This window comes from Protopterus annectens, chromosome 5.part0 (genome assembly GCF_019279795.1).
Source record: "Protopterus annectens isolate FY-2018-M chromosome 5.part0, PAN1.0, whole genome shotgun sequence".
In the NCBI taxonomy this organism is placed as follows: domain Eukaryota; kingdom Metazoa; phylum Chordata; order Ceratodontiformes; family Protopteridae; genus Protopterus; species Protopterus annectens.
Window position 1 is genome coordinate 1,182,581,849 of NC_056735.1, and position 17,958 is coordinate 1,182,599,806.

The window sequence follows — 17,958 nt, forward strand, 5'->3', positions numbered from 1 at the left end:
ACAATTTAAATAATAAAACATGCACTCACATGCTGTCATACAGCCAATAAACCATCATAAATAATAAAAAGACAATTAACACATAATTATCTCAAACACATTTGTTTTTGTTTAAGAACTGGCTTTAAAGAACCCATCTTGTTAATGCCTGGTGTTTGATCAGCCTGTAACCTTAAAATACATTTGTATTCTTTAAATTCCAACTTATTGTTTAAATCCCCCCTTAATGCTCTTAAAAAGTGCATCCGTAACTCTAAATGTGAAAAAATGATCACTACCATTCTCCCTTTGATGTTGAGCTAAAGAATTGGTCATAATACCCCTTCTCATATCAGACCTATGCGCCAATATTCTATCTTTTTGATGGATTTACCAATATAAAACTAGGACATTTTTTGCATGTTGCTAAATATATAATATTAATTGAATTACAAGTAGCCAAACAAGAACATTTAAAATGTTTACCAATAACTGGATGTATAAAACAGTCTTCTGAATTTATAAATTCACAACTAGAGCAATTATAACAAGGGACAGCTCCTAACCTGGAGGACCTAGGTTGCTTAAGATAAGACATCTCTTTATAACACAAGCACCTTTTTAAACTTGTACTAAATTCCTTTAAGAAAATCTAGGAATATCACCCACACATTCCTCTAATTCAGGTAATGATTTTAAAATACACCAATTATTTTTAATAATTTTTTTCTATTTTATTACATCTACTAAATTTAGTAATAAAATGTAAAGTATCCCCATGCTCAATAAGCCTATTATTATCATTATTATTAGAAGTAGAATTCATTTTAAAATAAGGTTGTGTTTTTTCATCTCTGTTATTAATAATCTCATTAAAGGATGTTGCTAGTAAACTATCAGCATATTCTGTAACTCTAAACTCTTCAGTTATTTCCTTCATTTGACTGAGACATTTATTTTGATCAGTATTTAACTTACTAGTCCTTAAATATTGTCCCTTCATAACTCCTTTAAATATATGCTTAGCATGCATACTATTCCTGTGTAAATACTTATTCCTATGAATAGGCTTCTTAAATACTCTGGTATGCATGCCTAATTTAACATATGAAAGTTTAGAATCCCAAAAAAAAATCCTAGTTCTAGAAAACATCATTTTAAACTTTAAAAAAACAGTAGTAGTATTGAGAAAAAGCAACAAAATTAATTAATTCAGTCTCATTACCCACTCATATAAAAAAGACATCATCAACAAATCTTTTGAAAAAGTTAACCTTAGACGTGTATAAATATGGACCATTGTATATGTAAAGTTTTTCCAACTTATTTAATGTAAGATTCACATATGTGTTTGCAATAGGAGTACCCATTGCAACACTTGCAATCTGATGGAAAAATCTATTATCAAAAAATAAAAATATTGTTATTTAGTACAAGTTGTAAAATTTCACAGACAGTTTCAATTTCTCTTCCAGTGAAATCACCATACTCATTCAAGAATTCTCTAATTGCAGAAACACCATAACGATTGGAAAATCACTGTAAATAATGACATTATATGAAGTGTTACAAAATAGAACCATCATAAATTAAACCAAGCACATAATTGTGTTAAAAGTCACCCATGTCCTTAATAAAACTTTTAACATAAACTAAATATTTACTCAATATATTTTGTAGATATATAGATAGCGGCTCAGTAGGCTATCCCCTCCCTGAGACTATTGATCTCATTGGGGGGTTATTTAAACATTTGTGTATTTTGGGCAAGTCATATAAGACAGGCATAACAGGACAGGGGACAGTAAAATAAATATGTCTAATGAAATATGGTTCATAATTTGTAAGTCATAAACCGATATACTACTTCTCAGAGTACATTTAAATGCATCTAAATTAGTAATTTCCTTAAATACACTAGTATCATTCAAAAGATCATTCATTGCTAAGACATATGTATCATGATCCATAATTTAAAGCCATTTCTTAAACAAAAACAAATGTGTTTGAGATAATTCTGTGTTAATTGTCTTTTTATTATTTATGATGGTTTACTGGCTGTATGACATCATGTGACTGCATATGTTTTACTATTTAAATTCTGATTTTACATGTGTGTATATGATGATGAAGGATTTTATTCGAAAGGTTTACATTTTATTAAAGTTACACAGCGTTGCAGAGTTCATTTAGTTTTTTGATAAATCAGTCAGTACACAGCAGTGAATGAAGTAGCCTCCCATTGTAGAGGGCTGAAGCCCTTATGGAGACCTAGACTAATAGCACGGGTGTTGGAAGAGGTGCAGAGGGGAGATGGGGTGAGCAGCTGACATTGGCTCACCCATTGGGAGGGCAGCCGAGGCTCACTGCACTGTAGCAGCTTTAAAAGCCTAGCAAACTCTGTGCTGCAGGCAGGTATACGACTTAGTTAGATGTTGCAGAAGTGCTCATGCACCTGTTGACTCGACAATAATATGGTGTCTGCAAAGGTCCTTGATAGCAAGATGACACTGCACCAGCATTTTCGATCTCCTCACTGGCCCCAAATATGGGGTCAGGTGACTCCAGGGGGAGGCTAAGGCAGGTCTGTTAGACCAGGTAAATGAGGAGAGAAGTTGGTGGCAGCTCATGATTAGCTGTGTGGAGAGGAAATTACAAAATACTCAGCAGTGAACATACCACAGTTTGATTCCTTATTCCTGGGGTAGAGAAATAAAAGGCAACTTGCATTTATGTGTGGGACAATAGAAGGGTTAGTCAAAAAATATTCAGAGAATGAATATACAAAGAATGATAAAAAGTAAAGGTTTATACTGGCAATACTGAGACTTCCAATGTCAAATCACAACATTGTGAATACAAGAGGCTGAATCTGTGAATACCGAACATCTACAACATTCAACTCCTGACTGCATCTAGCACTAGCAGCTGTCCAGGGCCCATGTTGGGTGGGGGGAGGCAGATTCATTATAAAAAATAAAAAAATTTCCCTTAAATAGAAAAATAAAACATAACTAGTATTAGTACTTAGCAGGAGACTTCGATCACATAGCAGAGCAAGCCCAAGAAACCTAAGCATTAGGACATCCTAGACTTCAGTAACTTAAGCCCTATAAACCTCCAGGTATCTTTAGAAACCACAGGAGATTTAAATAGGGCATCCAGGATAACAGATTCAGAGCAAACATAGCCATGAGTGCACAAGGAGATACAGAGCAGCAACCAAGTCCATTTGGAGTTGTTCCATTCCAGTGAATGTGCATCTTTTAGAGCAAATGGAGGTGTGTCAGTGTGTGTGTGTGTGTGTGTGTGTGTGTGTGTGTGTGTGTGTGTGTGTGTGTGTGTGTGTGTGTCTGTGTGCATGTTTTGCCCCAGTTAGATGTACTGTCTAGTTAAGAACCTTAATTATTGGCAAACGGGTGCCTTAAACCTCCACACCAACTGCCAGATCCACTTTAATTTTATATATATATATATATATATATATATATATATATATATGTATGTATATATATATATATATATATGTATATATGTATATATATATATTTATTTATTTATTTGTTTGTTTCCATAAGTCATTGAGGATTACAGTGTGTCAGTGTCAATCAAAGAGTTGCATAGTTATATTGTTCAATGTCAGTGGTTTTACAGGTAACCTTTCATAATATAATAATTAAATAACAGAATATGCATGAAAAAAACAACAGAGAGCAAAAAATCTTAAAATCATTTATCTTAAAATACTTAAAGACCATAAAAACTGAGTGTGCATAGCAACTAGACAAATGTACATCTGATACTGTAGCAGAGAGAGACAGGGATCTGTCTTACAGCGACCTTGAGCAGAACACTTGTAGACTTATGGAATGCTCCCATGCAAAAGCACATTGGCAAGCACTTGTTTTGGTTTGACATACCAAGTGGAACTATAAGCATAATTAGGGATTACTTGTATGTGGAGCCCATTTTGTTCTAGCTTATTTTCATATCATAATCACTAATACTAAAGTTGCTCCTTTCCCCGGAATTTTTCAGTAACTATATGTATGGCGCAGTGGTGCAGCGGTAGTGTTGTCACCTCACAGCAAGAGGTTCTCTGGTTTGATTCTCTGCTGGGGTGTTTTCTGTGTGAAATCTGCATGTTCTCCCTGTATTCGTGTGGGTTTTTTCCAGGTGGTTCGGTTTCTTCCCACGTTAGAAAGACATGCATCTGGAGAATTTCTCTCTGGGACTTTGCTGAAAATTGGCTTTGTTCCAAGTCGGACTTTCCTGGTTAACAAATAATAAATAAATACATCCTTCCATCTAACTTCATTTAATAGATCACAGACATTTACTAGACCAATGTCAGCCCACATCTCCATTTTTCCCCAAGGACCCTGTCACATTTCCCTGTTTTTCCTTCAGTGCTTACTTTCCTTATAAACCCATATAACTTTTGCTTATCCAAGTATAACATCTCAGAAGACCTCCATTACTAGGCACTTTACTTTTTACCAGCCCTGCAATTAACTATGTTTCACTTCTCGTGGTTCTACCCCAATATTTTCATTCCAAACACCCCAAAGAACCAAATACATTCCATGTATTCCCCATACACCTGCATTCTCTGGCATCATTGAGATACCCAGATGCCATTCACATACTTAGAACATCACTGCATGTGCTTATAGCCTTTAGTTCACTCCCCACCTCTGCAGCAGCTGTCCCTCTGCCTCCAGCCTTCTTCCTGTACCTTTCTAGGGCTTCTGTACCACCCATGGAGTATCCTTCTATGCAGATCAAACACCAGCCTGTAAACTCTCAGATTGTTCTCAGTCTGACAACTCTCTTCCCACAATGCATCATCATTCCTCTGTCATCCTACCTAGTCCACCTATATCATAGCCTAGCAAAGGTCTCCAACGTTTCCTTTAAGTCCAGCTATCTAGATATTCTTCAAACATCACCTGTTTCTCCCATTAACCAATTATTTTTAACAGACCACATAGAAACTTCCTTACCAGTATTAAACCTCACTTGGTTTTAGCACTGACTATTCCATCAACATTAACTGCAGTATATACCAAACAGTCACCTTCTTTCAGCCTTAATTTACTATATACCTGTTGAAAACTAATCAATCTACCTGCCTTCTCAAGTCCACTAAATCCTCTGAATATTTTCGACTTCCTTATTCTTCCCCTAAATCATTTACATGCTTTTTCCCATAATCTCATCTGTCTAACATTGTCTCTCTGCATTAAACTTAAAGTTATTTCAAAGTCTCCTCCAGACCTCGTTGTCCATTGACCACCAACGTACCATATATCTATTCTAATCTCCCTTGCTATTGTACTTATTGTAGGACTTTAAGCCTAAACCTTCTGTTCCTGTAATCCATGCTTACTGCTATTATGTATCATCCAAAATCCAGAATTCTCCATCTCTCCAGAATCCTGTTCAGTCTCATCTTGACCTTACTATACCTGCACGTCTTACAATGCCCTACAAAATTATCACAAGTCTTCTGAACCTCTTCAACATGCTTGTCTTTGGGGTGCACTCCCAGATGTAGCAGGAGAGCATCATCCTTCTCATAACTGCCATCTTCACCTCCGAAACAGCTAGCCCTTTGAGATCACTTATACAATATTTCCCTACTCTGTCCCACAGCTCCACCCCAATTCATTTTCTTCACTTCCTAACCTTTGGGTATATCTTGATTCCTAAGTACTTATTTCCTCCCTTAGAGAATGGCAAACCAACACCATTGATTAAATAATGGAGCTCCTTTACTAACATAATAATTAAAGCCTTCTGACAGTGGTAACACAGTGCAATTTCCTTCCCAAGTTGATCAACAATTCCAGGTAACAACACTTCAATACCTTCAAGCAAAAACATGCAATCATCAATAAAGATATTTATACTACTTTTTTGTTCCACTTTACCCATATCCTCCAGATATTTCCTTATTTTGTAACATATTTTCTATAATTAGCAAGAATAATGCAATTAATAGTGACATGTTCCTGTTTGAAGACTGACCTTATCGAAGCATTCCCAAGTCAATGCTGTCATTGTAGTCACAACAGCCCTTCAAAAGCATGCTTGCCGTACAATATGTCCACCATTTTTGTAAGAACTTCCAGCTTACCATGTCAAATGCTGTTTGCATTTCATTCAGAACTTCTCCTACTTAACACTGCCATTCTTTCTCTGTTCAAGCCTTAACAAATTTGCAATATACACGAACGACCCAAAGATGATCTGCCTCTAACAAAACTCACAAGGTCTTCATTCAGTAATCTCTCTCTGTCTCTCACTCTCTCTCTCTCTCTCTCTCTGTCTCCAAACAAGCTATAAGGACTGAGATATCAGTTGGAAATTGGAAAGATCGTTTGTGTCTCCCTTATCTCTGCATTATACCACAGTAATGGCTTCTGCCATAGACAGAAGTAAAATCTCTTTGTCCATGATTTCGTTAAATAACTCAGATATGCATCTGCCTACTCCTAACAACCACAAATTTATAAAAATCATTCAGGGGAACCATCCTGTCTCTGTTTTTCTTATGCTTAGTGACAAAAATCTCTCTTTCCTTCACCTTGAGTTCAATTCCTCCTTGTCCTTCTCTGACAGTAACTGACCCTCCCAGACCCCAAACATATCTGCCTCATAGGTCTAATAGGCATGCAACTTACTATAAAATCTGTAAAATGTCTCTTAATCTCTCCACTTCTGACACATCTATCTCCTTCTTCATCTTTTGTCACATTCATATGTCCATTTTTCACACTGATTTTTCAATCTCATAGCTAACATTTTGGAATGCATATCCCCGTAGCCCACTACAATGTTTCTCTTTTCCCTTGCTATCCTTCCATCTGCATTTCCTCTAGTCTCTTAATGTTCTCCTTCACATTGTGAATCTGTTCCACTCTGCCTAGTTCATCCACCTCTTACCAATTTTAGCTGTTGAAATATCTTCTCCTCTCAAATCCAGTCCTTGTTGTCTATTTCTTCTGCTCTTCTTCCCCCATTATTCTTCCTCTACCATGTAGATTTTAGAACATCTTAGTCTCTCCAATCCACCTTACCACCCTCCCCAGTATTTTCCTTAGCCATCCTTCCAGCATTTACTTTAACTACTGGCACACCATTCTTTTTAATCATCTCACCTAACTGGTTTCCTACCCTTTACCTTTATTCCACATCCACCTCTTCTCATCATGTATCCCATCGTTCCTTATCAAACTTACCACTGCATGGTTGGAGAGATTCCTTTCTAAAATCAACACCCCCTTTATTTTTCCTCCATTCCCAATGTCAGTCAGAAATCTATTCAGCTTACTTATTGTTTTTTTTTTTTCATTTCTAGACAATGTAAACTATAATGGTGTGCTCCACTTCACTCTCCAAATGCACAACAGATTCCATTGTTCCATACTGACTTCAAGAACATTCTGTCTCTTTTTATAAAATTCCAGCTTACCATACACTGTGTCTAATTCCAGTTCAATACCAAAATCAGAATCCCCACCTATGACAACCCTGTCAGTCACCCTTCTCATCTGTTTCCTTGCCTTCAGAAGACTGCCCATAACTTTCTCCTGTCAATATTAGGGCCAGAGAAAGTAAACGAATATTAAGGCCAGAGTAAGTAAACGAATATTAGGGCCAGAGTAAGTAAACAATACCTCTCCTCTTCCCTCTTGTTCACATCTCATCATAAACTATTGACCCCCCCATGCTGTAACCCTAATATCTGTCCCACCCAAGCCAATCCCTATTCAAAATCCCAAACCCTGGCCTACCTACCTCCTTGTGCATTCATATTCTAGTAAGGTAAAGTCCTGTTTCTTAAGCTTCCCCATGTCCCTCCATTATAACTTCAGTTCTTGTAAGAATACTACACCCAGATGTTCTCTTTGAAATGCTTTCCCTTTTAATAGGTAAATTAATCACAGCAACATTCAAAGTGGCAAATCCTATATCCTTCCCAAGTTGCTTTCACCCTGTTATTAAGACACCCCTCTCCCCTGGAGTTTGGCTGAACTAGCCTTTGGGTGCAAACTAAAGTTTCATCTACACTTACAAGTCATTCCACAGGACTCTGGCAGCCATCACCAGGAAATAGGACACTCCACTCATTCTTCCTGGAATACCCTTTCCTTGCCATCCATCCAAATGTATCCAAAACAGAAAGCCCGTAATTACCTTTCCACCATCATGTCAGTTTAGGACAACAAGTTCACTTCCTCCACCACTCATATGTCTGTGTACTTGCTGACTCCACCCCACCCTCCTTGAGTTCCCACTACTCACCTATGCCAAGAGCATTTGTCTCACACCAATTTGAACCTTTCTGCTAAACAGCATTTAAGCCACAATATAGTAAGTTGGTTTGCATTTAACTCTTTAACCTAGCCCTGCATCTACTACCTAAATGAAAATTATAGAGCATACCATATAACCAACAAAGCTCCCCAGCCAGGCCCCAACATCAAAGTTATACAGTCAACCTTTCAACAACTATTCTCTAAACTACTCTATCGCTTCTTTCCCGCAATTGCACATTGATCCCTGTCACAATGCCACTGTTAGCATGCCATGATGTAAAAACACCTTTGTTTTTACACTTCCCATTCCTCTCCTATAATGGTAAGTAGGATAAAGCTGCTAAATTGCTTGTATATATTGTGTATATGTATATACTGGCATTGCCCTTTTAATACAAGCATGTTGTGTAGCCATTTTAAGAATTAACCTAAATCATAATTCATTATAGATTCTGAACTGTAGTCTGTTGGTTGCAAGATGGAGTGCTAAAATGTGAAGTTGTTTGTAAGAAAAGTTAAATGGTTGATGAAACTAACGCTGATTCTTGACATTTCTGACCTGACCAGCAGAGTAGATAGTGTATATTTTGGGGAAATTTCTTACATCTCCCCCCTTACTTACTGCCAGTGATCACACAGTCTTTGGAAATTCTGCTGTTCTAACAGATCACAAAGGCTATGAAGTACACTTCACTATCCACTACACACACTACATAAACAAGTGTATTGCTCAAGTACTGTGTACCTGCTCTTGTCGATACTAGACCTTAGCTTTTTCTGTCACAGCTCATGACAGGGAAATCTCTTCATATTTTTATGAAAAGCCCAAGACTTTGTCACATGGCATAATAATATGAAACAGTAACCCACAATTAAATAGAGTCCTGAGTGTATTCTCAGTTTAAAACCCCATACTGTGGTTCTCAAAAAACATCAAAAGATATCAGTACCAGTCAGAGCCAGGTCCAACACTAGATGACCCAGTGAGGAAAGCAAAGCCAATGAGAGACTTCTAGGAATCAGCACATTTTATTAAACTTCAAGTTGCAGCAAGCCGAAGTATTGTAGATTTACCCACGGTTGGTGTGGTTTAATCATGAGGGCGAAGCTCAAGTGATTAAATAAAGCCAACCATGGGTAAATCTTCAATATACCATACCATGGAGTTGGTTATTGCTGTTATACAACGTCATTATTTAAGAAAAAATGACTTATTTGTATAATGTCTTTGTATAACGGTGCCATCGTGTTCTTCCACTTCTGCTACATGTCCTATTGCTTGTTTTGATGTACTGTGCATGTGTATGGGACTTGCATTCCCATGCTTACCCAGTACATTAGGGCTTTGGAAAGGAAGGTCTCTGTTGCTCCCTTTTCTTTAAACAAAAGAAAGTTTCGGGCACTTCAGGGGAAGGAGAGAGACAGAATGGAGGAAATACAAGGAAAATCAGGTACAGTTCCTTAGTTTTGAATAACGTACCTGATTTTCCTAGCATTTTCTCCATCCTGTCTCTCTTGTATGTCCAGATTGTCCAAATTTCTAATTTTATTTATTTATTTTTGTTAAATAAATTTTAAAAGTTACAGTATATCCCAATGGAAAAAGTTCAGGTGACTGGACCTTTTCCCATTGGTATATGCTCGGATTTACAACAGGCACGCCAGTTGGGCTGACCAATCAGTGTGCTACTTTTTGAATGCTAATGGCCAGTCACTGTATAATATAGCAATAACCAATGACACTGGTGTGCTATATTGTTGCTTTTTTACTACAGCAGTACCAAGCATTTTTCTTTACTGTAACCAGAATAAGGAATACACGGGAGTATCAGTTCATCAGAAGAGTAAGTCAGCAGTGTGTTTTTTAGTGCAAAGGGAGTGTGTGTGTGTGTGTGTGTGTGTGTGTGTGTGTGTGTGTGTGTGTGTGTGTGTGTGTGTGTGTGTGTGTGTGTGTGTGTGTGTGTGTGTGTGTGGTTGTGTGTGTGTGTGTGTAGCCTAATGGTTAAGGTAAAGGTATTTGCCTTACAAACATAAGGTGCAGGGTTTGACTCTCACAGGGGATAATTGGCTAAGCTTAAAATGGCTTGAAAGGGCAGTTAGCTTAGTACAAACCTATGAACCTGTGTGTGTGTGTGTGTGTGTGTGTGTGTGTGTGTGTGTGTGTGTGTGTGTGTGTGTGTGTGTGTGTGTGTGCAGCTGTGGTGTAAGGGAATAGCATTGACTTCAGTAAATAGGAGCATCATCATTGCACTCATACAAGCATTGTTCTTTGGATGAGATCCCTGGTTTCCTTGTTCTGTTGAATGTTGACACTGATTATTATTTAGATGTGAATAAACTGGACAGCATGAAGTGTAATGTTAATATTTAAGCTATGAATAAATTTTTAATTTAGCTGTTTTTTCAGGCACACAAGTATGAAATAAATGTTTTGAGCTACAACAGTTTGTCTAGCTCTGTGGAGCTGAGTAAAGGTATGAGCTGTGAGCTGTTTCTGTTAGTACATGGTTTGATTCCCTCAGCCTACATATGTCTTCTGTTTGACTCAGTCAAGTTCAGACAGTACTCTTGGGATGTCCCTGGCTGTTACCAAATCCATTATACATTTGCCTTTTAAATTTCTTCACCCTTCACATTGATGCTTATTAGTACTACACTATATGCTTTTTCAGTATAAATCGCAGTATATCTCTTTTGTTTTATTGGGTTGACAGTTGCATTTTCACTAAATGTGAATTTCAAGGGAGGAGAAGTTTATTGTTTCTCATGCTAAGTTTATTTTCAATGTGACAGTGTTTTGCATTGTTTAGAAAACAGCTGTCAGTGTTTTTCAGCAAAATTTGAAATATAACTTAAATGAAATGAAAGTTTTAAATGAAAGCCAAATCTCTCTGATAATTGTAAAAATAAAGAAGAAAATTATATGCACACAGAAAGGTTTTAACAGTGTTTATGGTAAATGTTGAGCGACAGCCAAGTAATGGGATATCAGTATGGATGGTTAGCAGCTGATTTATGGCCTAATTCATTGCCCTGCATAGGACCCCATTTGTCCATGATCTGGGTGTGGATCTGGAGGCATTGCTGCAACAAGACAGCATTATTACCCATTCAAGTAGATCAGACCTGTGCTGAGTGATGTCAGAACGGATAGCTTTTGTTGATGACAAAGAAGACATAGGGAGGTCAAATAGGAGATGTAGGCATCTTGCAAGCATGTAAGCCCCCAACCCAAAAAAAGTATGTTGTACACAGTATTATACCATGACCCCCCCAAAACATGCATGCTGATTGGCCAGCGTGCCCGTTGTAAATCGAGTTATACTAATGGAAAAAGGTCCGGTCACCCGGACTTTTTTCCATTAGTATAACTCGTTTTTTTAAAACACTGTCTCGCTATGTTAAATGGGTTTAACATAGCGAGACAGCTTTAAAATAAGCAACGGAGATCTCCGTTGCTTATTTTAAAGCTGTCTCGCTATGTTAAACCCATTTAACATAGCGAGACAGTGTTATGTTAAATGAGTTTAACATGGCGAGACAGTTTTAAATAAGCAAGATCTCCATTGCTTATTTTAAACTGTCTCGCTATGTTAAACTCATTTAACATAGCGAAACACTAAAAAAAAAGCAACGGAGATCTTGCTTTCTCCATTGCTTTTGCCCACAGCTCTGATGTACTGCGCAGGCACACAGTACATCAGAACTGCCGCGGATGCCAGACATCTGCGGAAGGGCAGTAAACAGGCATTATACTATGCCATTATTTAAGAAAAGTAACAGTTTCTTTTCTTAAATAATGTCATGGTATAATAGCAATAACCCACTTCTGGGTGTGGGTAATGCTAAATTTACCCACGGTTGGCTTTGTTTGGTCCTCGGCTTCGCCTCGGGACCAAACCACGCCAACCGTGGGTAAATTTAGCATTACCCACACCCAGGCGTGGGTTATTGCTATAATATTCCTGATTTTTTTGTATGGCTTGTGGTTTGTTGAACAGAAGCTGCTGCAACATTTATATTGTCTTTAATTGTTTATTAATTGCACTAAATAATGAATTAATTCATTAGTAGGTTTAATTTTGTATTACTTTAAATGTGTTGCATTTTAGTAGTCTAAACATGCTACGTCTTAGTAATGTATATTACAGTGCCTTCTTTACAACCTTCAGCAAATGCAAGGCATTGACATTTGTTAGGTTATGTAGTCTGAATTATTTGGAATGATCAGAATCTTCTGATCTTCAGAATCCATTATATAGTTATTGTTGCATAGTATGTGATGCAGTTCAGTGTACAAGATCTGACTGTACAGAGGACTAAACTCTGACTTGTTAATGAGCTGCTTCCTGTGGCAAGGGTGCAGGGTTTGAATCTTTGCACTTTCATTTACCTACTGTGCCACATTGAGGAAGTCACTTAACCAGACCATGTTTTTGGAGTAATTGGGAATTTAGGCTAGGCTCCTTAAATGGACTACATGCCTAATAAATATAAACCTGTTGTCATTGTTTGTCAGCCGTTCACTATTGCATAGCTGATCTAGTTAAGGAAATGTTATGCCAATATCACTAGCACACCAAGTTTGCTAGCAGCTATAGCTGTATTAGTAATTGTCGTTGATGTGAAATTATTCAGATGATTCTTAATTCTACAGTGATTGTGCATATTGACTTAACATGTTATCAGATGGTAAATATTTCTTATGCTCCCATAAATACTCTTCTGTTTAAACTGTGCTGTACATGGCTGGATCTTAAGTTATGATGCTATTGTTTTTTTTATACAATTTCATGCAGTTTGTCCAATGCAAACAATAATGTACATGTAATTTTGTTTTTTCAAAACAATAATGGGTGTACAAAGTCAACAAAGTAGCTGTAACTGCTGCTGATGGGCTCTCTGTGGATGAAAGAATCTTATGCTCTTACGAACTGGTCATTTTTAAATAATCTGTAATCTGCCTTTGCAGGACTAGTGTGCATGTATGTATGAATTAATTTTGAATACTTTGGCTAATATGTGTGTGTGTGTGTGTGTGTGTGTGTGTGTGTGTGTGTGTGTGTGTGTGTGTGTGTGTGTGTGTGTGTGTAACAAATTTGAAATGTGACTTTCTTTGTTATTAATTTTTTGACACAGACATCTGAGAAGGATATAGTCAAGGTAGTCATAATTCCTGGGTTTGGAGGATGTCGGTGATAAAAGTGACTACCCTACTGAGCTGATAAAGTTGAAACAATTCATTAGTCTGTATTTGCAGGTCTAGTGACCATTTGTGTAAAGTAAATTGGAATACTTTACTGTGAACATTTTTATCACAGTCAGACAATCGAGTCAAAAAAGTGGCCATACTTCTTGAGTATAAATATTAGTGGATTATAATGACAGCAGTTTAAGTAAGCTTTTACACTTGAAATGTTCTGGAATGGGTACTTTTGTCATTACTAGTTCACACATTGTGTTTCATTGTTTCCTAGAAAAATTTAAAACGCAAATGTTGTGGTATTGAACAAGAAGTATAATTTAAAACAATTAGGAAGGTGAATCAAAGAACACATGCACTGATGCATAGTTCTGAAAATGTGTGCAGGGGTACCATGATCCAGAAACAGCCCTGGGCCAAGGACTTACTTAATTCACCAATGGACAGATGCATTCTCAATGATTGTGAGTTTCAAGGAAAAAATAATTTACTGTTGCTCCTGCAAAGTCTGTTTTCAATGTAAGACTGTTTTGCTCTGTTTAGCAAATGACCATTAATGTTTGTGCTCTAAAATTTGAAATAAAAGTTTCAAATTAAATCCATATCTCTGTAGCAGTTGTAAAATTAAAGAAGGGAAGAGAATAGTATGCACACTGCCAGGTTTGAACAGTGTTTATGATAAATAGGGAGCGACAGTCAATTAATGGAACACCGGAATGGCTACAGGGGGAGGACCCTCATCCATTACCCTGTCTACACTCCCATTTGACCATGATCCAGCTCTGGTACAAGTACCACTTCTAGAACATAATGAGATTTTATAGTCATGTGACTCATACTTCCCATACATCACTGTAAATAGATAAACAAATGCCATTGTCGCCATAATACTAGCTGAATCACATCAGTAAAAGGAGCAGTATTAAACTGTAAAATGCAATAACTGGCAAAATGAAGCAGAATAGTGTGAAGCTGTAAAACTATATAACTAGTAAAGTAAAACAATACAAGCGCCCACCCCCATCTGCTTTAAATACCAGTCAATCCATAACATATAACAGTATATATACAAATTAGCAAGCTGCTCCACAGAAAACAAAACTTTTGTTAATTTGCTAAGGTGAGCCAGTGTCTCCAAATAGCAGAAATTACATGGAAACTTTGACTAAGTGACAGCATGTTGGGGCGAGTAGGGAGGTGAAAATGGGAGTGAGTGGCCGGTTTCTGCTTTCTTAGCAGTTTAGTTATGTTTAGGAAGTATGGTATGTACTTAGATATTGTGCCATCCTCAAGAATTATATTAATAATGGTTTACCTTACCAGTAGTGGCTGTCATGTTTACTGAGACATGCACTTTGTCAGCATAAGGCTATAACCCATTATCAGTAAGTAAATGACAGTATACTTTAAGAATGTAACTCCAATCAGACATGTGTCCTTGTTTCAGACCTTGTGACCATAATTTGCCCAAAAGTGTAATAAATCCTCTGTTAATACTCTTGCTTTGCAGCACATCAGGCTAGAATGTTATCTGTAATATTTCTGATATTTTGCTGTGCATTAATCGTGTTAGCCACTGTATGCTGAAATACTACTGGTACTGATGAAATCCCAAAAAGTGGTCTGAAAACTATGCATGTGCTGAGTAGAGTATTAAACATTTATAGCACTGAGCTTTTATCATCCAGTTTAATCTGACAAAACCCCTGGACTGTATCCAGTACAGAAAAGAACTGAGCATTGGGCAATTTGGCAACTAATTTGTCCGAATTTTGTAAAGGGGTCCCATGGATCTGTGGAATTTATAACACTGTATTGAATAACTACAGTCTCTATGCTGTTAATCCATTCAGTAGGCTCCATATCTTTGATGCTCACACAAAGTGATTCCATTTATTTAAGCCCCTGCCCAATCTTCTTTTAGAGAGTTATGGGCACTCTGCACAGAATATGTGTCACCGGTACTTCTGGTGATAATTTGATATGATACTCTGTCTTCAAACATCCCAGAACAGTTCTGAATGACATCACTGCCAGACCATGACTTTGCTTCAGCACTCTACATTTGATGTTTATGAACTTGCATTGAAGCACTTAGTACAGACACATTTTCTGCATTCTCTTATTGTAGCAAATATTTTATCAATATGTTTTTGAAAACACCACTTATTTTTCAAAATTGACATATTTCAACAGTATCTGCAGGGCTAGCCACTCAACAGTATGAAAATATGGCTCAAGGTGATCCGGTTGTGTTGACTAATGTTGCCAAAATGAGCATGGGTATTTGCAGGTGAAAAATGAGTTGAAGATCCATCCTACTCTGACCTACTCCAGGGACCCATGACAATGGTGGGAGGGGTGTATGTTCTCCTATTGGCCAGTGTGTGCCCACCATAAAGCCCAGCAGCCCTGGGTCAATAATCTACTGGCCAGATAGTGTTCAGTTTCTCAGCTTGGGTTACCTGGGATAGCTCTAATGAGTGAAAGCTGGACATAAAATCAATCAGCCTGCCAAACATGAAGTAAGAATTGTCACACTCAAGGTAGTTTCACTGACAGGTTAAGTCTTGGAAGTGGAGGACATGATGGTAAGGAGGAACTTGGACATCCTGTGTATCCAGGAGACAGGATGGAAGGTCAGTGCAGCAAAGCCACATGGTTTTGGATTCAGAATCTACTACTCAGGTGTAAGACAGGCTAGAAATGGTCTGGGAATTGAGATGAGGAAGAAGCTTAAGAAGACAGTGTGAGATATCATCAGAATTAGTGGCAGACTCATGGCAATCAGCCTCCAATGTAAGTATAAGGCTCTGTTCATAATCTCAGCCTGCGCCCCACAGCAGGAATGTGATAGTGAAGAAAATAGTACATATATTGGGACAGACAAAAGAGGATACGAGGACTGCCTGGGTCCACATGGGTGGGGTGACAGGAATAAAGAAGGAGAGGGCATTCTAGACTTTCTGGAAAATGGCTTGATGGTAGCCAACACATGGTTCAGAAAGAGAGACGGTCACAAGATCACATACAAAAGTGGCCAACATGCAACTCAGGTAGACTCCCTCCTGGTAAGGAAAGTGCACTGGGGTAGAATCAGTGATTGTAAAGTCATCTCCAGTGAAACAGTCAGCCTGTAGCATAAACCACTGATTGCCACAATCAGCTGCAAGCAGTAGTCAGAGCAGACACTAAGGTCAACAGGGACCAGGCTGAAGACTTTGTAGTTGATAGGAGAGAAAGCACAACAGTTTAAGGAATTACTCAGGGCTCTAGCACCCAAAAAGAAGAGAAAACAGGTGGAGTTGAAGAAGAATGGCAGTGTTTCAAAACTGCATGCATAAGGGCTACAGGAAAGATATGCAGCTGAGCCAGTTATGGATATAAGTTACATAAGGAAAGCTGGTGGTGGAATGCAGACATCCAGCAAGTCACCAAAAGAAAGAAGGTGTGTAAGAAAAAGAGGGAGATATAAAAGGCAGATCAGGCTAGGAAGGAATACTGGTTGGCCAACAAAGAGGCTTAGAAAGAAGTTGCAATAGCAACGAACAGGGCATCAGAGGCACTCTACCAGCTTCTGAAATGTAACTCAGTAGGTGGCACAAAAAAGCTATATCAGGTTGCAAGACAAAGACAGAAAGGTAAAGAAGAGAGTCAGACACCCTTCATAAGGGATGCCAGCAACAACTTGCTCATCAGTCCACAGGACATCAAAGCCAAATGGAAGGAGTACTTCCAGCAGCTTCTGAATGAAGAAAACCACTCAGAAGTTGTACTGCCCCAGACACAGCATATGGTAAAAGAAGAGGAGCCCACCCTAGAAGAAGTCAGAATAGCACAGAGGAAAATGAAGTCAGGGAAAGCAGCAGGTTAAAATGAGGTCCCAGCAGACATGATCAAGATGTTGAATGAGATGGAGAGAACTGGTCTCTGAGGGTCCTCATAGCAGTGTGGATAGAAAGATGTATTGCAGATGACTGAAGAATAAGCATACTAGTGACAATGTGCAAAAACAAAGGGAATATTCACCATTCACAACTGTGGGCAGTATAGAGGTATCAAACTTCTATCACACTGCATGAAAGTTGTTGAGAGGGTGATTGATAAATGAGTACGCAGAGTAATAGAAAGTAAGAAGGGAAATGTTCAGTTCAAATTCACATCAGGATGACCCAATGTTTGCAGTGAGACACATACTTGAGAAGAACTTGGAATGAGGAAAGAGTCCAACTGGGCATTCCTAGACTTGGTAAATGCATATGACAAGGTCCCAAGAAAGCAGATTTGGGCAGTCCTGTAGTGGTTCAAAGTCCCAGAAACATTAGTAGAATTAGTGAAAGCTATGTCTAAGGACCCAATGATTCAATTATGAGCAGTGCTCTGTCTCACATAGGTGTTCCCACTGGGAGTGGGTATGCAACAGGGTTCAGCTCTGAGTCCACTGCTGTT

General features: G+C 38.0%; 1 protein-coding gene across 1 annotated transcript in view; it reads left to right on the forward strand.

Annotated features, from left to right (window-relative positions):
• The window catches only part of AGXT (alanine--glyoxylate and serine--pyruvate aminotransferase), a 292,507-nt gene that overhangs the window by 165,048 nt on the left and 109,501 nt on the right, over nt 1-17,958 (forward strand). The gene's annotated exons all lie outside the window — the stretch shown is intronic.